The sequence below is a fragment of the Aythya fuligula genome, chromosome 2, assembly GCF_009819795.1.
Source record: "Aythya fuligula isolate bAytFul2 chromosome 2, bAytFul2.pri, whole genome shotgun sequence".
NCBI classification, from domain to species: domain Eukaryota; kingdom Metazoa; phylum Chordata; class Aves; order Anseriformes; family Anatidae; genus Aythya; species Aythya fuligula.
In genome coordinates this window covers 56,448,558-56,472,467 of record NC_045560.1, presented here as the reverse complement: position 1 = coordinate 56,472,467, position 23,910 = coordinate 56,448,558, and the positions used below count along the sequence as shown (strand labels likewise).

Genomic DNA, 23,910 nt, shown 5'->3' with positions numbered 1-23,910 from the left:
GTGAAACACAAATGAGGTTGGATACATTGATTAAAATACATTAATGATAACTGATAATTGCAAAAACAAAGTATGCATGGTGATGACAGGCTACTGAAACCATACAGAAAGGACATGACAATAAAGTTTATGTGGTTAATTTAGGACTAACTGATGAGTAATCTAGTTACTGGGATAAAAACATTTGTATTAGTTCCGGTGCAAGAAAAGAGCAGTGTTGTCTTCCTCTTTGCAAAAACAGTGGTTCCATTGTTGCATAGCATATTTATGCCAAACACTGAGGATGGGGATAGGAAGGGTAAGTCTGCTGACTGTTTCCTTGGGATTTTCTTTTCTTTCATAACCTTGGCAATGAGCATGTTTCTCTGTCTTCATTTGCTGATTCCCCTGGAAACAGAAGCTAGTATAGAAAAACAAGTGGAATAAAACTGTATGAATACAAAACAAAACAAAACAAAACAAAACACCCTACATACATCTTAAATTAAAAAGTGATTTAATTTTAGATATTTTTTTCTTTGAATATAATAAAGCTGAAGATGTTTTAATTACAGAAGAAATGAAATGCCATTTGGGAATGAAGGAGGAAATAGTTTTTGGTTTTGTTATTTCCTTTTTTTTTTTTCTTTTTGTTTGTTTTCTTTTAACTTTTTTTCTTTTTGCTACTCTATTATTTTTTTCTACAATCATTTTCTTGTGCAAACTTACTTTATTATGTGTACAATTTTTTATTATTTTTTTTTTCAGTAAAACTATGTGAAAGAGAAAGGCAATGTGTACATTAAGTTTGTAGGTATAGCTGTGGGACGTAAGTATGGCTTAAATATAAGCAGAAGAGTAAATGCACTGCTGGATTGATGGTAAATTTTTGTTTGTTTGTTTATGGTTTTTTTTTCCTTTTTTTATTTAAGAAAAAAAAAAACTTTCTTTTTTAAGAAAAAAAAAAAAAAGCTAATATAGATTAGAAGAAAGGTGAGGTGGTTTCACCTTGGCCAGCAGCTAAACACCCACTCTGAGTTTTGATCACTCCCTTCTCACACAGGATGGGGAGAAAAAATGAAAAGAAGGCAAAAAGACTCATGGATGCAGAGAATGACAATTTAGTTTGAAAAGCAAAGGCTGCATGCAAGCAAAGCAAAAAGAGGAATTTATTCACTCCATCCCATCAGGAGGTGGATATCCAGCTGCTTAATGGAGTCTCAGCATGTGTACTGTTTAGTTGGGAAGAAAAATGCCATAGCCACAAACATGTCCCCTTCTTCCCTGCCAGCTCACTCTTTGGCTCACTCCACTTCTGGCTCCTCTACCTCCACCCAGTTCCCTGAGTGGTGCAGGGAGGGTGGGAAGACTTAAATATGTTTTTAATCAAATAAATTACACAATTCTAATAAATTGCTTGAGTTAATATCTCATGTAGATACTACTGGTAGGCTGCAGAACTCAGCATGATAGAATATCTCCAAATCTTCTGATCAAAATTAACTCTTATTTTTCTCTTACAACTTGTGAAAGACAAAGGGACATGTAAAATATTGTGGAAAGAAATGTGTAAGAAAAGTATGCAAATTCTTTAGAAACAAATATGATTTAAAAAAAAAAAAAAAAAAACGGATTTGATTTGTGTCCTTTTTTGTGTGTGAAAATTATATTTCAGGCTTATATTTTCTTGCCAGTATATAACTATTTTTTTCTCTATTTGGATATACATTTTCCTATTCTGATAAATTACTGCTTGGCAGGTGTGCACACACAAATAAAAAGGAATAGATGTCACCATATTCCACTTCTGTGCTAGAAAATTAGTTAACAGCTGTGCTGAGGCTTCAATTAAGGAAAACTTGGATTTTATGTTATCAGAATTACAGTCACAAGGATAAGCAGCTATGATTTTAATGCAAATTGTTCAAAAACATGATTTGTGAAAACTCCATATCCAACTCCTATCCTATTCATCTCTATATGCAATGTACAACCTAGGGCACTTGTCTTTGTTGTCCTTGCAGTATTTGGAAGTCTGAAATGAAAATTCAGACAATTAGATATATCGAACAGGAAAGAGGTAAAGATGAAAAAAAAGAGATATAATCCTAATCCAATAATGGGCAGCAAACAGTTCTTTAATATGACTTTTTATATGTTTCTTTAATATGATTAACATTATGACCAATGGATAGCACTTATTTAAGACATGTAAATTATATGAATTTAGAAAAAATCTTTACAGGTACTTTTACAGGTACATTTGAGTAGTCTTCTTTTATGTATCATGGCAAAACAAATAGCTAAATGATATGTCAGAGCTGATGCAACATGATGCAGAGACTGATATTCTGCACTCTCTTTTCATATTAAGTCCAGTCGGCATTGTTAACAACATGAATATACAGTTATAGGATGTTATTTGGAATACATGCTATCAGTGTCATGTTTCCTTGAGTAACTGCAGATATTCTAAACAAGAGGAAGTTGCATGTAAATCCAGAGTTATTTTAATCAGGAATAGTCAAAACATGACATTATCTTGATAGCTATAGAGACAAATAATTACAAAAAATAACTAATATCATATGTCTTGCCCACTCTGTTAATCTGGAAAAGTATGTAATAAGAATATTTTTTGCTGTTAGGGCAACAAACCATTAGCTCTGAGTTGTTCATTGTAGGCTCCCTTCACTGAGGTACTGAAAAAAAGACAGATTGGAGATGAATTCACTTCTTGCTTTTGGATTGTATGCAGTGACAGTGAATTCATTCAAGTAGCTCTCAAGATATGTAGGAACATCCATACAGAACATAAATGCAGTGCTTTGCTTTTTATTGCTAATGGAGAACATTCAATATTCAATAAACATCTTACACTGTTTTGCATGTATCCATGACGCAGCACATCTGATAGAGGAATTGTTGCTGTGAACAACATCATGTACATGTACATGTACAAATCTTTGTCACAGAGGCTGAAACTATACAAATAAAAATGGTAGAGAATGAGCTTGTAGGAATAACAGTGTTACTTGACCACACTCCATCTGACTGAAACTAAGTCCAGAAAATAATCAAATTATTTTTTAATTTGCCAGCTGCAACATTTATTCTTTTATTCTCTGGAGAATTTGCCAACGTATGGCCTATTTTGGTAATGGTGTAAAAAATAGCAGAAGCCATATCACATATGATCATGCATACAATAGCATGGAATACATTATGCTATTTTTTAAGCACTCCATGTGATTTAATTGCATATGACAAAAGCTCTTTATTAGTCTTGAAGATTCAAATGACATGTCCACAGAGCATAAAACTGTAGTTCTGTAGATACAAGGATTTTTCCACTCTGCTTCAAAAAATGTTTCACTTTCATTTTGTATTTGACAAATATGCAAATGAAATATTTAAGTATTTGTTTATGTGTAGGCCTTGATTTCTGTTCTAAAATTGCAAAAGGATAATATCTAGTACCAATTATAATAATGATCTGTGTGCTGATGACATCTGACCATTAGAAAATGAGATGAGATTATCTAATGTTGGGTAAATCAACAGTTGTCAAATATTAATGAGTTGCCTTCTGCATTTAAGAATGAGTTTGATGGTAATCTACTGGTATAAAGTTATATTCCCTTTCAAAAATCTTCAGATCCATCTTTTTATTTTACTGTATAACTTGTCCACATGTGCAGGGAAAATGCCTGGTGTTATGTAGTATTACTATCTCACGTATTTCTTTACATACATTTACCTCATAAGCGATATAATTAGAATAATACTTCATGACGAAATTGAGAGTATATTTATTTTCCAGATCTGTACTAATGAGTGTACCTTACTGAATCCAACATAGCTGTGGAAATCTAGAGAAATCTATTCAGGATCTGTGTCTTCTTCTACATAATACCTTCATAATTATGCTGCCTATAAAGTAAACCAAAACTTAAACTAAGCAGGAACAAAAAAAAAAACTACCTGTACATTATTTATAACCCACATAATGTCATCTGTTTATACTGGTGAATAGTATTACTTACCAATGTGAACAGATGTAAGTGATACCATTCCCCAACTTACCTACCATTAAACGGTACTACTTACTGAAAAATGAAGAGGCTGTAAGCAGGTTTTGCTTTTAGATGGTCAGTTTTTATGCTTATATAAAACCTGAAAAGCTACATTTCTCATGTCTGTTGTAATACAGATGAGTCATTTAGTAGTTTCTTAGCTAGAGGTGAACGCACTTTTTCTAAGGTCCAAACGAGGCTGTTGTGATATAGTTTCATGGTTTTTGTTTGTTTGTTGTTGTTGTTATTGTTCTTTTTGTTCTTTTGTTTGTTTGTTTGTTTTGTTTCAATTTTAAAATTTGTTCTGTGCACATGTCCTCCTGGAAATTCTTCCCAAAACTTTACCAGCCTTTTTTGCACTTAAAATTCTACTTCCCCAGTTTTTTTGTTTATTTGTAAAGATTACCAGGGAGACTTGCTTGTTTCACAGTATGATTATGGATGATCTTAGAAAAACAGCTGCTCTCAGAGACTCCCAACAAGGCTTTGTGGTACAGAAATTAAAATAAAAATAAAAACAGAAAAATAAAATAAAATAAATAATTATATTAATAAAGAAGCTGGTCTGTGATGTCTTCCAGCCTCATGAGTGACTTGTCAGGATTGCATGTTCTTTATTATAAATAAAGTAAAGTTTGGTTTATTTCTTTCAACTTCATAATAGAACAGAGGTATGGAAGAAAAATGAAGCCAAAAAGAAAAAAATATATATCTACGAAATTATTAGTAGTCGTACCAGAGACTGTTTATGGTGATTTAAAAAGCAATTTGAAAAAAAAAAAAAATTAGATAACCTTTATTTTAACTGTCTTTCTATTAGTATGCCAATCCCCATGAACCCTCAGCTTTGCCAAATGATATGATCTTTAAATAGAAATCTGTAGTTTTGCCAAATCTGGTACATAAACCAAACCGATAAGTAGCAATGTAGAATTACATTAATGACTTTAAGATCTATTGTATAACATGGAAAATGCTTATTTTTTCTCTGTAACAAGCTGATTTAGCAGTGTGAATGCAACTCAGAAAAAAAAAAAAAAAAGGGGAGCATAAATGTCATAAATGTCAGTAGTTAGCTGAAGCCGGATAAAGTCAAGAAAAGTTTATTCATCTCCAATCACTATCTCTTAGTGTGTTAAACTGTAAGACATACTACCCACTTACCCACTGACAGACCGTTAAATAGTAATGACTCTTGAGCTATGTGCCATTATTTCCTTCTCCCCAAGAGACTTCCTCAACTTGCTGCTTAGCTCATTATAATTTCCATAGTAGGCTTGCTCTGTTATATGAGGAGCTGAGCAACTCCCATTGGTCACACTATGAGGGGTCTTAATAAGTGAATCAAAAAAGTCTCTGAATTTTATTTTTTTTTGTTGGTGGTGTTTGTTTGTTTTTTTCCTCCCAAAGAGAAGTGACAGGCTGAACTGTAAACTCTTTTTAATATAACCCTTCATCACTGATTAGACAAAGAATAAAGTTTTCTCAATATTTAAACTATCTCTTTCTACATGCATTGTGTGGTTTTTTTAATATTTTTGTCAATAATTTCTTTGGATGAAAATAAATGTGTCCGTATTTGTGGGTTCTGTAGACAAAAATGAGGATTGCCTTTAAGTGTAACACATGATTTCCCCTGAGATGACATAGGGTTATAAAACAGTGATAATGCAATCTTGTACAAGAAAGTTCAGCTGAGGACTTACAGGCATCAGATGACTCTAGAGTCACTGGAGATTAAGACAGGAGCATAAAATGTACATAATCACAAAATGCTCTTACAATGTATGAAAGGTCTCTAATTTATAGAGACAAAGTATATGGTGGTGAAGCACTGGAATCAGTGAAATTGTGGGTGCCCAGTCCCCGGAAGTGTTCAAGGCCAGGTGGGATGGAACTTTGGGCAACCTGGTCTAGTAGGTGTCCCTGCCCATGCCAGGGGGGTTGGAACAAGGTCCCTTCCAACTCAAACCATTCCATATTCTACAGAAGCACAAATTGGTGTCAAGAGCACTATAGCCTTGTTTTTAATAAAAGGAAAGCAGATTGCATGGAGTTATATTCCAGGTGGTTTTGAATCACAAGGTCATTGTAAGTGTCTGCTATGGAAAAGCAGTGTGTCTAGACTGATTTGAGAAGAATGTTGTGATACAACCATTTCATGATGGCTGATGAAAGACCCAAGAATTGCTTGATTCCTTCCCAAGAAACACGTGCCTTATTAGAATGTTTAAATTAATAACGCTGAGTCTGGTGGCATTGTGATGACACTCCAAATTCATGTAGTAGTTCTCATCAGGCAAGAGGTTGAGATTATTTTAGCTTGAAAATGATATTTCACTTGTATCTCATGTGGTTCATTTCATATAATTCATTTTTTTATTTTTTTTTCTGTAGTTATTCATCAAAATTAGTCTAATTATTATCTCTTGAGTCACTATACTGCTGATAAAATAAGAAAATACTTAAAATTCTGATGGCCAGTGTTTGGTTTTGTTTTTGTTTTTTAATTTTGTTATTATCAAATAAAGCATAAATAATATTTGCCAAATTAGAGTTGATATAGCAATTCATATTTGAAAACAAATCTAACTGTGTAAAGAAACATAGGAAGTGGATATTAGTTGTAACATTATAATTAAACTTTTTTTTTTTTTTTTTGACAATGTTGTTAAAAGCCCATGAAGCTTAAGTAACAAAAACTCATAGGTCAAAAGCTTATGTGGCTTGTTTACTTAATTTTTGATATATGTATAGTTAAAATTTAACACATTGTTTGCTCATCTGAGTAAATCTGTTTAACAGGTGGATTATGAAATATCTCTTATAATACACTTTTCTTTCAAATGAAAAGCATGAATGCATCAAACAGTTGCCATAATCAAGAAATCAGAAATAAAACCTTGATGTATATCTCTCATTAAGTTGAAAGTTCTGCATCTGCATTCACTTTGTTTGCTTGCAGAAGGGTTTAATCAAGAATGAGAAAGACTGCTGATAACTTGTGTTTGTTGTTTAGGTTGCTTTTAATGGAGATATAATTCCAAATGAGATGCATTTCTCATGTCAGTAATAATGAGCAGATTAACCATTTGCTAGCTTTCAAGGTGCAAGTGTGATTATGGCATGACAAAATGTATGAATGTCTGTAAATGTATAAAATTATAGAGTACCAATCTACACATTTGTGGGGAAGGTGAACATCAAGCAGGCTCATGAAAACAAGGATCTTAGAGAGTGAATTTTATTTAACTTCTGATTTTTCTGAATAAAGTCAAGAGTGCTGAATCATTTTGTATAAACTAGGTTTGTATTAATTAGAAGAGAATCTCTATTGTCATGAAGGGATATGAATGAAACATGGAAGGTAGATTCCTTAAGCATGCATGAAATTGTGGAAAGAGAAAAAAAAATAGATTTCTCAAACCAGGCTAAGGAGTTTCTGCTGCGTCCATGTTTACTGACTTGTGAGCAGTTCTCAGCTCTGCACTGATATAACTGAGGTAAGATTACTGCAACAGAGTGAAATGAAAATGTTATTTTTATTTGTATCAGGCAGGTGATTCAGTGCATGTATTGTTAAGTTCTGCTTTGTGTAACTTGACCATAGACTATCATTTGATAAGTGCATGAAACATGGAAATGAAATTCATATTAAAGTAAAAAGTAGAAGTATATTCTTCAGTGATATTGATGAAAATGATGATGAAAAACAACTTCTTTCCCTACAGAAATTGCAGAATTCCAGAGTATTACGGAAATTAGTATTTCTAAGTGAATGGAATGACTTGTTTTTAATTTTCAGACTTAAGTGAAATAGGTCCTTTTACTTTTTTTTTTTTTTTTTTTTTTTTAATGATTATTATCATTATTATTTAGAAATGATCTTGGCCTGGTAATGCAGTGGTTTATGTGTTCGGTTATGTTGGAGGTCTGTCCTCCACTGCCAATAGCATAATATCAAAAAGCAACCATTCAGGCAGAAGTCAGATATGAACAGATTGCAATTTGATGACTACTGAAACGAATCTTGATATTAAACATAGCATTCATATGGCTTTAAGAAGAGAACTTATTGTGGGCTGATTCATTATAATGATATTTTTTTCTTTGCAATTTTAAATTCTTCTTAGGAAGTAGATTTCCTTCTTAGGAAATAAACATTCTCAGTGGAGATAATTTCAGAGGCAGTATTCATGGCAAAATGATTTTAGTATAATTGATGTCTCTGGTGTCTGTTGTGAAAGTACGCTTAAACAAATAAACTGCGGTGGGTGAGAACTCCTGCCCCAGAAAATAAAAGGAACAACTTTTGTCCTCATAAGCAGGGAAACATGTAGAAGGATGTGGAATTCTAAAGAATTTAATGGGAAACATAGAAGAAATTACAATATCATGTTATAAACTATAGCTATCCCAGCATTTTTAATAAGATATCTTATTGAATGAGATACTAGATGTTCCAGACATTAACAGTATTTAATTGTGTTAAAAGGCATTATAACACTGTATGGTTAATGTTCCTAAAAGCAGCACTGGACATCATAGCCATTCATTGATTATAATGAACTTGAATGTGTAGCAGCTTTGCTATGGTCCAGACACTATTTGTATTTCTATTTCTATTTTCACTATTTACAAACAGTAAAGACTTTTTGCATTTTCTATTACATTTTCCAATTTTGTTTGGCCCTCATAGGTTTTAATAAATAGCCAGTAACAGTTTAGTTACCAAATATATGTTGTACCTTTCTTTAAAATATTTGTTACTTTACAACTCAAGCTATTTAAAGTTTTGTGTCAGAAATGATCTTGCATTACTTCAAAAACAGGCTAAATTGTGAGTTAGTTTAACACAACTTCTTTCCCTACAGAAATTGCAGAATTCCAGAGTATTACGGAAATTAGTATTTCTAAGTGAATGGAATGACTTGTTTTTAATTTTCAGACTTAAGTGAAATAGGTCCTTTTACTTTTTTTTTTTTTTTTTTTTTTTTTAATGATTATTATCATTATTATTTAGAAATGATCTTGGCCTGGTTATTATTTGTGCCTGAAATGCAATTATGGTACTATTTTTTTTGTGTGTGTGTCTGTGTGTCTCTGTGCATTTGTTGTTTGTTTGTTTTTTCCTCCATGAAGATGGAAAGTACCATGTATAATAAAAAGGTCTGTAGGTGTTGGGCAGTTTTCTTTTTCTACAAAGTCTTTTATGATCATTGAACATCCTTATTTCCTGGTCAAACAGCGAAACAGAAAATAAATAAATAAATATTGGTTTCTTCAAGAATCAAGATCCTCTTGGAGAAGCTGGATCTATAATACTTTGAGAAGGACGTTTCCTTTCCCCTATGTCTGCTATAGTCTCTAAATTGACAGTTGCTTATGCTATTTGTGTTTCTGAATTACTTGTTCCAGCAAAATACCTGAAGAATGAGTTTTAATCGAATATTCCAGGAATGTCTTTCTAATATCTTAATTTTCTAACATTTATTGTGGTGAAAAAAATAAAAATAAAAAATCTGTATAATACTAATAATATTGTAAATATTATAAATTATTGTGAAATATCTGTATAATATTAATATTATATACAAAAGCAAAATGATGACCATACAAATGAATTAGTTGTTTCAGGTTGAAATTATTAAGATTATATATTTGAAGGTTCTGCAGCTAAGGCCCTCATAAAAGAGCAACACACTTCATTGCTTTTTTATTATACCACTTATAAGACCCAAACTGCAGAATGATTGACCAAGAAAATGCTGTTTCAATGATGCATGGGATAAATAAATAAAATGTTTTGCTTTCTGTGGCTTTTAACAATGGAAGAATGCAGGTGTTGTCAAAGTATATGCTTCTGTAGAGAATTTATTCATAATCCTAGTAATGCTTTAAATAATTAACATACCGTGTTTTGAAAATAGAGCACCAAACTGGAGAGCCTTATCCTGGTAAGACCTTAATTAAGTTGGCGCAATAACTGGAGAATGCTCCCAAAACAGTATGCTTCTCAGGGGATTTGCTTGTGGTTACATTGTACTGGCTTTTACTCCATCATTCTAATAACTAGAAATTATTAAAACATGCTGAAATCTAATTAAATCCAGCCTTATATACATTATCTGTGTACATTGCTGCAATAGCTCCCACAATGTTATAATTTAATTGAATATGGGATATGTTGAGCATCACCAACATCTTCTATCCTATTAATTTGAATCCTGTTTATTGAGTCTAACAGAGAGCGACAACATGCTCAGATTTACCTTTCTTTGTAGAGCATTTTGAAGCCTCCAGGTGTCAAATGCCATGAAAATTTTTATAAATAATAAAACAATGTTAAATAGCCTTTTTTTTTTTCCCCCACATTATTTATTATTACTATTATTATTATTTTCCTGACAATGTTACTCATCAGTAAATTATAAGTGCAAAATTCTTGTATATGTAGCTTTGTTGCCCCCTACCCCATGTTTACCATCAGCAGCATGCTTTCTCCTTTAAGAAGGAACAGGGATACCCCAGATGTTCATCTGGAATAGTTCAACAGAAGAATTTCACCTGGAAATCTGAAATTTGTGGGAATCTATGAGAAAATCAAAGTCAGGTCTATCACCCCTGGAAACACTCCCAGCTAATGCTGTATGATTAACTGATTGCTGTTATTTTATTTTTAGTTTAGCTGTTCCATACTTTTGAGAATGTGTGTTCTTCACAAAATATGAGAGAAGCAGATACAGTCATGTCCTTTGACCCGTTATTTGAATATTTAATTGCAATGTGGAAAAATGTGGATTTAAAATCCAAATTTGCCTGTTTTAGGAACAAGCTCGATGCTACTCCAATATCTTCATATACAAATGTGTCATCAACAGAATATTCACATATGGATTTCTTAGAAACTGTACTGCTGAAGTTGTTGCATTTAAAAAGTAAAATAAAAGTTTTTCTTCAAAGAGGAAAGAAATCAATTTTTCTCTTCCTTTTCCCCTAAAGAACCCTGATTCATAGGGATTAAAACCAGGCATAAATTGCCTTGCTTCAGGTTACCAATGTAAGTCATCTTTGCAAAGATATATAGAATAACTTTTTATAAAAGTTGACTCAGACCAAAGTTAAAATGATACAGAGATTTACTATTTGTTTCCATTTATGATGACAAAACTACTTACTCAATTGAGACTGAATTTACTAGTAAATTTGTTCTTCAAAATTTTACAAATGCCTGTCAAAAAGCATGACAAAAACAGAAAGAAAACAAACAAATAAACAAAAAAACAAACACTTCTATCTACTCTGAGCTTTTGAAATAGCTCAGTAAATCACAGATAGTTATTTAACAGGCAAAGAATGAAATGCTAATAAATATATTTAAGGATTAAAGATTAAAATGAGATATGGTAATCCCCAACAAAGAAAGACAATTTAAATCTTTTCTACTTAGAATAACCAGGTCAGTGTTTACTGTAAAGAAGTGCTTTTAGAATTTCATTTGATGGAAACCTGGAATTGTAGTGTTTAGGCAGGGGAGTTTCACCTGAGGAGAAAATCACCATTACATTGTAAGTGAGGTTGTCTTTTATTTTTATTGAACCAACTGTCCAAGTGGCTATGTTTCCTTTGAGCTCTAGTAAATTGTCAGTAATTAAAATTGTTGCAGTGATGCCTTTGTGGCAAGTTCTTGAAGAAAACCTGGCAGAACAGACATTATCTGATCTTTATTAAACACCTGCTGCAGGGATTAGTACAGTTTTACCTGTGTTAGCTGGCAAGATGTTCTGGACAGCAGGACAGTTGCAGATTTGATTCAACAGTAAATTATAGTCAATTAAGCAGCAGCTATTAGTACTTCACAAACCTCTTCTAGTGTTAGTGGGGAAAGTATGTACTACTTGCTTTCTGGTTTCCTTGGCTTGTTTTCTTCCTTCCCATTAACCCATAAAAATGAATAATAAGAACACCCCTTTTCCCCAAATTACTTAGATTTGACTTCTGGATGAGATGATTTATAAATAAATCTGTCTTGTTCAATGTGCAAGATTGAGGAGAAAAAAAGATCATTATTGTATGTACCTGAACAATAGTAGACCAACTTATAAATTAAATGTCTCTCTCCCTCATCTTTAAACTGCACATAGTAATTCTTCCTTTAGGATGGATTTAAGGGGACTTGTATTTTAAGCATGTGTAAACTGAAAAATCCTACAGCAATATGAAAGTATTATTAATAATTTCAATATCACTGGAATCCCTTAGATTTGATGGGTGCACTAACATGTAAAAAACACTCTATAGGGTCATGAAAAATCATGCAAATTTTGCCCGCATTCCATCTAGCTTTTCATCGACAGTAAATTATTCCCATCCCATAAGATTCTGTATATTCTCTGATAGGTGCTATTAGTTTGGGTTGTTCTTGAGAAAACTTTATTGTGTCCTGCATGTTACCTAGATAGATCCCACTCTGATTTCTAGGTAGTGGGAAGAAGAGACAAAGGAAGATAAAAAAACTGTTCAGAACTCTTCTTCTTCTTCTTCTTTTTTTTTTTTTTTTAATGTATATATATATTTACTAATCAAACAAAACCAAACCCACTTCCAAAAACAAATGTAACTCACACCCCATTTTACTGCAAAAAGCAGAAATGCTGGTTTTAGCTATGCCATCAGCTTCCACACTGAATCTTCTGTGTGTTGTATAATCTTGCAGCATACCAGTGCTGTCAGTACCTGTGTGCAGCGTTGCAGGGAAATATCCCATACTCTTAGTGATACCTCAGTAACGGTGAAATTTTGAAGCAAGCCCTGGAACAACTCATCGATAGATGGACATTAACACATGCAGGCATACATCCAGTGAATGCACAATTAGGACAGTTATAGAATATATACCTAAGTGTGTACTTTTTACTACCATTTTCTGAACCTATGGGATTTCAGGACATGTGCTACATGTATTGCAGCAGCTGTTTTGAGGGCTGTTATATATTACCTCAGTTCAGGCAAAGCCATCTGATAACCACAGATACGCTCAGCTTGCCACAGTAAATCCTATTGCATATAGCACAAGTAGAGCTGCAAAGAATAAGAGTTCATATGATTTCTGGCAGGAAATGAGGTCTGTAATCATCAAAATGTTCTGACAGAAGGAGGATATCACTGAAAGTACTTGATCAAGTCAGAGATAACACAAACAGATCAAAGTAAACAAACAATAATGTCTCCTTTAATCAGGTCAGCACAGGGCAATGCCAAACTGGGCCTCAAAATAAAAGAGATTGCTGTTGTGGATATTGAAACAAAAGAAGGACAGAAAAGAAAAAAAAAAAGAAAAAAAAACGAAAAAAAAAAAAAAAAAAAAGAGAATCTTCTGCCGTTTCATTTCCAACGCAGGTTTGGAATAGCACATCATTTCTCCATCTTTCTGTCAACTTTACTATAAGATAAACACAGAGAATCAGGATGTCCAATGCAACCCATAGAAACAGCTTCAAATATTCCACTAACACTTAGGATCTCAATCTTCCTTTCTATTTGCCACTTAGGAATTAAAAGAAGCCTTCAAGAATACATCTGTTGACATATGCTTGTAAATTGTAGTAAAAATAAAAATCTATGTCATCTGATAAAGCTGTGAAAATATAAAGAAAACCTGCATATTAATCTTAAACAAAATGACTTTTTACCTTTAAATGTGATTACCTGTGCAAAGAAGTAGGTTTTGTTTGTTTGTTTTGTTTTAATAAATTTATGTGTAATTAGAAGAGCAGGAAGAGCTAATGTGATAGGGTCAGACAGTAGAATGTCTACAAATGTTTTTTAGCACCATGTGCTCAGGTATCAGGGAGTTAAATTCGTAGTTATAGTTTTGATTTAGATCAGTGAATTATACTGAAAGGCAATAAGTTGCTTTATTTTCTATAATTTAATCATCCTAATCTTGAGAATTGAACAGATTTCAAAAACATCTCAGAATATGGGTGAAATGTCTCTGAATTGATAATAAACATTTATGTGATATGTAAAACTATCTCAGAAGACGTCTAGCGCAACAAATAGTAAAGCAGCCATATAGCAATATCCTCTCAGTATCTGGTTTTATAGGATTTATGTATACATGTACATTTTTGTAAACGTCTTTAAAGGTGTGTTCTCCTATCCATTTGAAATAGTCTTGATAATGACAAACTCTCCTGCAAACTGAAAAGCATACAATGCATAGAAGTTCTCTGGTTTATTTTAACAAGTAGCATTACTTCTTCCAGCTAACCACCAGTAGCTATAACATAAGGTGTGTAGTAGCTATAGTGTGTAGTAGCTATAATACAAGGTGTAGATACCACAGTTATATGGGCAAGAGTTGAGAAATCCTTGCAAAATTTCCTTGGTTTTTACAGGGTCAGAATTTCACAAAAGTGTTTTCTGGCCTGGGATGTGGCGGTTAGTGTTAAGTAGTTTTTTAGTGGAAAATAAAATAAAATAAAATAATTAATAATAATAATAATAATAATAATAATAATAATAATAATAATAATAATAAAATATTAATAACAACAACAACAACAACAACAACAACAACAACAACAACAATAATAATAATAATAATAATAATAATAATAATAATAATAATAATAATAAAAGAAGCAACCCATGCTGACAACAAGCAATTGTGGGGGAATAACCAACTGCCATACTTCCCAGTCCTCCCACCCACTGACCAGGTAGGAGTTAGAATGTCGCATCCCAGGGACCAAGCATCAACAAGGCAGCTAGAGTGTCGGGAACAAATTTTAATTCTGAAACTGAAGTGATATTTCCTACAGGTTGTCATTTTAACTTTGCAAAAACTAGTTTTGGATATGCTATTTCCTATATTAAGTAAGATGGGATTTTTTAATTTTTATTATTGATTGACTGATTTATTTATTTATTTTGTACTTTCATTGGTCTTCTATCCATCTAGTTATTTTTGCATTAGTAGAAGCAAGTAGAACTGTAGCTTAGTTTTGGAATTAGGATTTTATCTGATTGTCCTTAAAATACATAAGCAAATAAAAAATTGTGTTGTCACCCTATACTTAAGTCTTGTGCCTATTTCTCATTTATCATCTCATTTAACTGCATTTTTTTTACTTATGTTTACTTATGCTACCTTGAAAAACATGGTCATGAGCGTACCTGTGATAATTGCAGCTTACATTATGTCTAAAAATTGATTTTTCTAGACAGAACCTATGATTATATAGTATTAGCATATACAGGCCTCAGTGGAAATCACAGCTTGTTTGTGATGTGCTCCAAAGTGCACTCTAACATACTGTGCTTGCCTTTAAACATTTAACTGAAGTCTATGATCTTAAAAACTATGAAACCTGCATAATTGCAGAATTAATTTCAAAGGACTGCTTGTAATAGAAGGAGTTAGGTAAACACTAAATTCTTTGTAGTGTCTAATATGAATATATATATGTATATATAAATGCTATATGGGAATGCAATAATGAAAGAAAAAAATTATATAGAGCTAAAGCTGGCGTAATGCATATTCGCAATTTAAGCACTGACTTGTGATATCTGTTTCTGTGTCACGATCTGGAAAGGGGAATGTAAGCTTAAAGGGAAGAAATACTTACGCTAAAGATATCTCCTTTCATAAACTTTTCCCTACTTTACTAAAAAAAAGTTCTGAAAAAATGTCGTGGGCCTAAAACCAAGAAAGTGTTGAAGTGATTGATTGCAATCACTCATTGCAGTGATTCTTGCACATATATAAAATATTGGATTTTGACTTCAGAAGACCTTGTAAGAATCTCTATTCTTGTGAGAAATATAAAGTCTAGTTCATACATAGAAGTTTTCTGATTTGGGGGGAAGGGCATGTGGGGAGTGATGTGGCAGGTGGTAAGAATTTTGCATATGAGTTTTTTGGTTTGGGTTTATTTATTTCTTTATTTATTTAATGTAAAAGCACCCTGAAAACCTTCCTTCTGAGAGTTTTTACCTGTACAACTGACAGGTGTAGGAAGGGTATAGGTACAGGAGCTCTACTAAGATTGCCACAGAGCCAAAATTGTACTTAGTATGTTCAGTTACTGGCAGCAAGACCATGGAAATTCCAGTACCCTTACATTACAGTACACATTTACTAATCACAACTTAGCTTTTCCGAATTCTCCTGAGAAGTGCATGTTTGCAAATACTCAGAACCAGTATAATTGGAGGAAACTGTATAGATTTGATAGATAGACCATAGTTCTACAACTGAAGAGAGGTTTTCATTCTCCCTTCATAGAATGGCTGAGATCATGTTTGTTGACCATGACCTGGACATAGAATACATATAAAACTAGAGCATGTGCTATACCAGTAAGGAATCTTTTATGATTCCTTGAAGCCTACAACAAAATAAGTTTTAGATATATATAACAATCAATGACATCAACTCTAACATTACCATCTCTTAATTTGTCATTTGAAGCTGATATCAAAGAATGACATTTGGTTTTGAAAAAGACAGTGAAGAGAAAATGTGCTTTGTGCTTTACTACACAACATAAGCAAAGTTATGGCCATTAAATAATAAAAAGTACATATGAGCATATAGAAAAAATAATGTTTGAAACATTCATTGTAAGGATTCCTTAGGTGGAATTTTGTTTAATAAAATATGAATATAAAAAAAATAACAGTGATTTACTCCGTAATTTAAAACCAACAATAAAAAAGCAACAACAACAAAAATATATATACCTCCATTCACATCCTTTTTCTTTACTGAGATGAAACACTGTTCACATTTCATCTATCTGGAAAGAGAAAATTCTTTTAGTAAGTGTTTTGCAGTGTGAAAATCAAAGCTTAACTATAACCAGCAACTTTAACAGTATTTGCAGGTGTCTTCTGAAGAGTTTATCTAAAATAATTAACATGCTTTGAATGGTAAGCTTAATTACTTAAAGAAAGGTGACCAGGTATATAAATAATCACAAAGTCACTGTATAAATTATACACCCTTTGAAAGCTTTCTTTTGTGGTCACATGGATTCTTAAGCAGAATATGAGTGTATCAGTACTGATAATAAATTGCCATATAATAGAAATTGAGTTAATTTGCGTAGTGTAAGCAAACTAAATCCCAGTATAATGCACTATTTAGTTTCAATAAAACTATACAGATACTCAAAATCTTTGGAAGTGAAAATTCCACATTAAAAAAAAATATCATTACCACACTGTATTAAGACTGAAGTATTTATGTCAGTGTGTGTGCATATACAGTTTTAAAATTTTCTCTGGAATGAAAACATTGAAAACAAGTCATGTCAATTTGAAAATGAGAGCTTTGGTTCTGTTTTTCATATTTCTTGTGCTATAAACTGTGAAAATTCTTTTGAAATAAAAAAGTTGATTTTGAAAAGGAATAGAAAAGCCTTGTCCTGACTGAATGCTACATTGAAACTATTGCACTATTCCCTTCCCACAGTAGTACCTGAAATAGCACTTTACAATGGTAAACTCTTAGATTGAAGCAAAATTAGCGAATCCCTTAAGTCATGTTAGTTGAAGAAGTATAATGGTTAATCAATATAATCAGCAAGTAAAAGTTCTGCAGATACGAATATCAATATATTATGCCAAATTAAGTTTCAGCTGCTTTACTCAGTAATCTCTACAGTGGTGTTGCATATTGTTGTTTTAAAAATGTTGTCCTAGCATACCTGAGGTTAAATTCAGACTGACCTGATGTGGATTATTGTATGAGTCTGCCAAATGGGTCTTACATTTGGCTGGCACTTGGATGACTACCTTTAAGGGATAAAATTAAAATCTAAGGGATAAAATTAAATCTAACGTCTGGCCTGTATAAACAGACCACCTGCCCCTTTATATGACTATGGGTCTGTGATTTTTAAAAAGAAGTGGAAAAAAAACCCTGAAAACTCTGGGAGCTTAAAAGTGTTATTGAATTTCTCCCTTGACTCACGTATGAGAATCTGGGCATGTCCATTTCAGATGGAGGGTCTAGCAAAAAAGATAAAGATGAGCACTGGTTCTGAATATAGTATCAGATGAGGTTGATTTAGATCTGATGTCTTAGTGCATGTTCATTTATGGTCTAGACCAGAAGTGTTACCAGGCTTTGCCATAATAATGCAATTGTAGTTTTTTACATTAAAGGGACATGAAATAAAGGAGGCTGAGAAGAAGAGAATTATCTAGAGGTGAAGCTGTTCATTTTGCTTTTAGCTTGCCTGTGAAGGATTGATGCTGCATGGGATAATAACTTGCTGATGGGCAGTGATTTAATACAATACCATGAGCTTATTACATTTGTTAGTGTTATGCATCTAGAATAAGTAGAATGTGAAAGATAATGTAATTAGAAAGGAATGGTACTTTTGTTCCTGCAAAATCCCAGATTCTAGATAAATAGAGGCCTTTCAGTTAAGTGTTGACTAAGGTTTCATAATGCTTTTACATAAATCACTTCTTATATTCTTATGTGAATTAAAGTTGAGAAGAGACTGAATCAAGAAAACCTAGCAGAAGTAGAATGGGTTTCATGGAAGGTGCCAGAATGGTAAATGATACTGAGATTGTTTTATGTGAAGAGGGATTGAACTAAACAGTTATCATATTTTCAGAGAGAAGACAAGTAGGAGGCATATGAGATGCAAAATAATGGACTATGCTGACAAGATAAACGGTGTCTTCTATTTACCACTTATCACACAAGAACAAGGAAATAATCATGGCAATTGAACGGCAATACATTTTAAAACTGAGGAAAGGAACTAATCATCCAACATATGAGATTTATGGAGCTTACTGTCCCAAGGTATCACTGAAAGTAAGAGACTAGCAGATTTTTAAAAAATCTATTGAATGAGAGGAAATGTGATATTAAATGAAACAAAAGTAATAGAAGAATTTGTCTTTCCAGTTTCTGTTCAGCAGTGAGGTACTTCATTATTATTCAGAACAGTTTTACATTAGCCACCATTTGACATTGAATGCTTTACATGTATCATCAATATGAAAATTCTCAACTCATAATTTTACAAAATAGGCACATAAACACCACAAGAAAAATCCTTTTAAGGTTTTCTAGCAAGAAACACTCTCATTAAAATCCAAATAATTAGCAAACGTCTTAGCTCCATTCTATTATCTTCTGTAAATACAAATAATCTTATTCATGACTGGTGTCTACAGGTGTCTTGTTTAGGGGAAAGAGTCACTGATGTTCTGTTTATGAAAACAGCCAAATATGTTCCCAGTGACTGACTAAATAATTCCTGAGGATACCAATTCCAACATGATTAGGAAGAAAATGTATCTTGAGTATACACTTTCATAGTGAAATTATCCGAGGCATGTGGAGTTAAAAACATGTATTCTTCAGGTATTTTGGAGCAAGTTTTCTCTGACGTTATCAAGTGATCTTATTCCTTGAATTGGCTGAGCAGCATATATATGGAATTAAAAATTCATCTTTGCCACAAGGACAGCAAGCAGTTTTCCTCAACTACAATCTACATGGCTAAAACATTACTTAGCACTTCAAAGTGACTATGCTTGTTTTGTTGCTTATCTTTTTTTTTTTTTCAATGTCACTCATGGTGGTTACATTCAAACAACAGGATAGGATAATCTGATCTGAGTAATTATGTGACCATATCAACCTAGGTAGAATCAATTATCTGTCAAAACACAGTGTATTGTTAACAATATTAATGGTGAGTGCTCCAGGCTCTGCTATGCACATCTGTCTGGATGTGTGTCACGAGCAGCATCAATGCTGCTGAAGAGGGTTAGGTCAAGGCAAAAGCACTGCCATATGATTGCCCATACAGTTCAATCATTAACATAAGCACAGTTTGGGCTAAGGCTATCTAGAATTCCTAACAAGCAGATTGAATGCCACCAAAATATTTTGAAGGGCAAGGTATTTAAGGATTTAAGGTTAGTAGACACTAGCAGGGTCCTCAGTGTAAAAGCATAGTCCCTGGCAAATTTTCTTTTGCAGTTTTAGCATAGACAGAATTTCTCAGTGTTAAGAGAGGGAATAATACCCTGCCTATTTTCTTTTGTTGACATTTCCAGTTGCCTTTGAGTAAGAGAGAAGTAAATTTAATGAGAGAGAAAATGTAGGTCCAGTGATAAGAATGATAACATAATGGATTTGTAGGTGATCTTTTTATAGACTGTGCCACTTATAGGTCTTCTGTTTTACCAAGGTTCACACTGTATGTCTTATTCAGTACCTATACAATGAAGTTCCTGATTATTCATATCTTGAAAAATTTCAAGGACTGATATATCTGAATTTCTGCAATGGTGATTAAAAAAAAAATATATCTTTTCTCATCTTTTCAGAAACTTTTTTTTTTTTTTTTTTTAATGCAGCAGTATGCTTTGTAGGCTGCTGTATGTATGCCAACACACTTACATATAAGAATAAATATAAGTGTATGAATGATGATTTATTTGCCCGTGCCTTCTCCCCCAGAAGTATTTCTGTTTAATAACAATTGGTGTGTGGGAGAAAGATTTTATTATAGTACTTCTCCATTGAAATTGCTTGCCTGGTACTAAGGAGAAGGATATAATGTGAGCTGTTCAGAGGTCATCCATTGTTGTGGCCTAGCATTAATCTGTTTTATTTTCTTTATTGTCTGTTTCTACATCATTTAAGTCACAGTGGAGTTAATCTATTAGACCTCTGGGCTTGTCTTCTTTTCTGAAATCACTAGGATATTTAAACAGCTGACTTGCAAGAAAAGGATCAAAGTTGTAAATTGTTCCTCCTCAACACACTTTCTTCATCTATTTTTAATATTCCTTTCAGTTGATCTACATGCTTTCTTATTTGCAAACAATTTCACTAGTGCCTAATATTTTGGTTTTCATATTCCTTTTTAGAAACTATCTGTGTAAAGTTTTTCTGCACCTATATTCTTTTGTAAGTGTCCTGGTTTCAGTTAGAACAGAATTAATTTTCTTCCTAGTAGCTGGTGGAATGCTGTGTTTTGGCTTAGGATGAGAAGAGTGCTGATAACACCCCGATGTTTTAATTGTTGCAGAGCAGTGCTTATACCAAGCCAAGGACATCTCAGCCTTTCGCTCTGTCCTGCCAACAGGCAGGCTGGGGGTGCAGTAAGAGCTGGGAGGGGACAGACCCAGGACAGGTGATCCAAACTAGCCAAAGGGGTATTCCATACCATCTGACGTCATGCTAAACAATATATAGGGGTGGCTAGCCGGGGGGAGGGGGCCGGACTGCTCGGGGTTAGGCTGGGCATCAGTCAGCAGGTGGTGAGCAATTGCATTGTGCATCACTTGTTTGTACATATTATTATTACTTTCCTATTATCACCATTGTATTATTATTATTATTATTATTATTATTATTGTTATTATTATTTTGTTATTATTATTTTCCTGACTATAAATAATTCCTATGGCGACATGGTACCCCAGAAAGAATAGAGTCAGACAATGGAACTCATGTCCGAAACAACCTTATAGACACTTGGGCCAAAGAACATGGTATTGAGTGGGTGTATCACATCCCCTGTCATGCACCAGCCTCCGGGAAAGTTGAACGATACAACGGACTGTTAAAGACTACATTGAAAGCAATGGGCGCTGGGACATTCAAAAATTGGGATACGCATTTGGCAAAGGCCACCTGGTTAGTCAATACTAGGGGATCTGCCAACCGAGCTGGACCTGCCCAATCAAACCTGTTACGTACTGTAGATGGGGATAAAGTTCCTGTAGTGCATGTAAGAAATATGCTGGGTAAAACAGTCTGGGCTACTCCCGCCTCAGGAAAAGGCAAACCTATTCGTGGAATTGTTTTCGCTCAGGGACCTGGATACACTTGGTGGGTGATGCAAAAGAACGGAGAGGTCCGGTGTGTACCTCAAGGAGATTTAATACTGGGTGAGAATAGCCCATGAACTGAATTGTACCATGTTAATTACTATATAATACTGTATGTTATCACTACTATGACTACTGTAGGTGACTAATTAGAATGTCTGGAAAAGAGTGTAACCTGAGCATGACATAAACGGTATGGAATAAGGGGTGGATAGATGTCCTGGTTTCAGTTAGAACAGAATTAATTTTCTTCCTAGTAGCTGGTGGAATGCTGTGTTTTGGCTTAGGATGAGAAGAGTGCTGATAACACCCCGATGTTTTAATTGTTGCAGAGCAGTGCTTATACCAAGCCAAGGACATCTCAGCCTTTCGCTCTGTCCTGCCAACAGGCAGGCTGGGGGTGCAGTAAGAGCTGGGAGGGGACAGACCCAGGACAGGTGATCCAAACTAGCCAAAGGGGTATTCCATACCATCTGACGTCATGCTAAACAATATATAGGGGTGGCTAGCCGGGGGGAGGGGGCCGGACTGCTCGGGGTTAGGCTGGGCATCAGTCAGCAGGTGGTGAGCAATTGCATTGTGCATCACTTGTTTGTACATATTATTATTACTTTCCTATTATCACCATTGTATTATTATTATTATTATTATTGTTATTATTATTTTGTTATTATTATTTTCCTGTCTTATTAAACTGTCTTTATCTCAACTCACGGGCTTCACTTTCCATTTCTCTCCCCCGTCCCAGAGAGGGAGGGGGGAGGGTGAGCGAACGGCTGCGTGGTGTTTAGCTGCTGGCCGGGTTAAACCACGACAGTAAGGAAGACATATTCTTCATATATTCACTCATCATATTCACCAGAAATTACTACTTGGGAAATGCATGTGGTAAATCACAGTCATAGAGGTCACTGTAAAAACTTTCTTGGTGTAAAAAAAATGCAATTTTCCTGAACATTGTGCAATTACAGATCAGAGAGTACTAGAGCTCCATTTTGGGAAAGAAAAGGAAGAAAGAATAAACAGTGCTGTTGGAACTAACAGGGAGAAAGGATCAAAAGCAATCATTGCAGTGAGATTTCTTAATAGTGTGAAAGGTAATACTATGTACGGCTCTAAGAATATTAGGCTAAAGTACATTCATTTGAATTTGTTATTTGATACCCTCTGGTGTATCAACCACTCCTCCCAGTTTTGTGTCCTCTGCAGACTTGCTGAGGGTGCACTCCATTCCATCATCCAGGTCATTGATGAATAAACTGAACAGAACCAGACCCACTATAGACCCCTGGAGGACACCACAGTCTATATGCCTCTAACTAGTCTCAGTGCGACTGATCACAACAATATGAGCTCTGCCATCCAGCCAGTTCTCAATCCACCACACTGTCCACTCATCTATCCCACACTTCCTGAATCTGCCTTTGAGGATGTTGTGGGATAGTGTTGAAAGCCTTGCTGAACTCAAAGTAGACAACATCCACCCCTCTCCCCTTATTCGCCCAGCTAGTCATTGCATTTTAGAGGGATATCATGTTGATGAAGCATGATTTCCCCTTGATGAAGGGGATGAAGTTCCCCTATTGACTATTCCTGATCACCTTCTCATCCTTCATGTGCTTGGAGATGACCTCCAGAATGAGTGATTTCATCATATTTCCAGTGATTAAGGTAAAGCTGACTGTAGTTTCCTGGGTTTTCCTTCTTGCCCTTTGTGAAGACTGGGGTGATGCTGGCTTTCTTTCAGTCCTCAGGTACCTCTCCTGTTATCCGTGACCTTTCAAAGATTTTGTTTGCATTGTGTGCAGGTTCTGTATCCACTCCAGGTAACAATGTATAAAAAATAAAATTAACTTTGTATCATATTATATACAAAACTGTATACCTGCTGCTTACATGTAAAAATATTATACAGTGAACAAAACAGTCCAGACTCAGGCCTATGAAAGACTCCAAA

The 23,910-nt window shown here is 33.9% G+C and overlaps 1 protein-coding gene across 1 annotated transcript in view; it reads left to right on the top strand.

The window, feature by feature from the left end:
• The window catches only part of CNTNAP2 (contactin associated protein 2), a 1,149,595-nt gene that overhangs the window by 111,288 nt on the left and 1,014,397 nt on the right, over nucleotides 1-23,910 (top strand).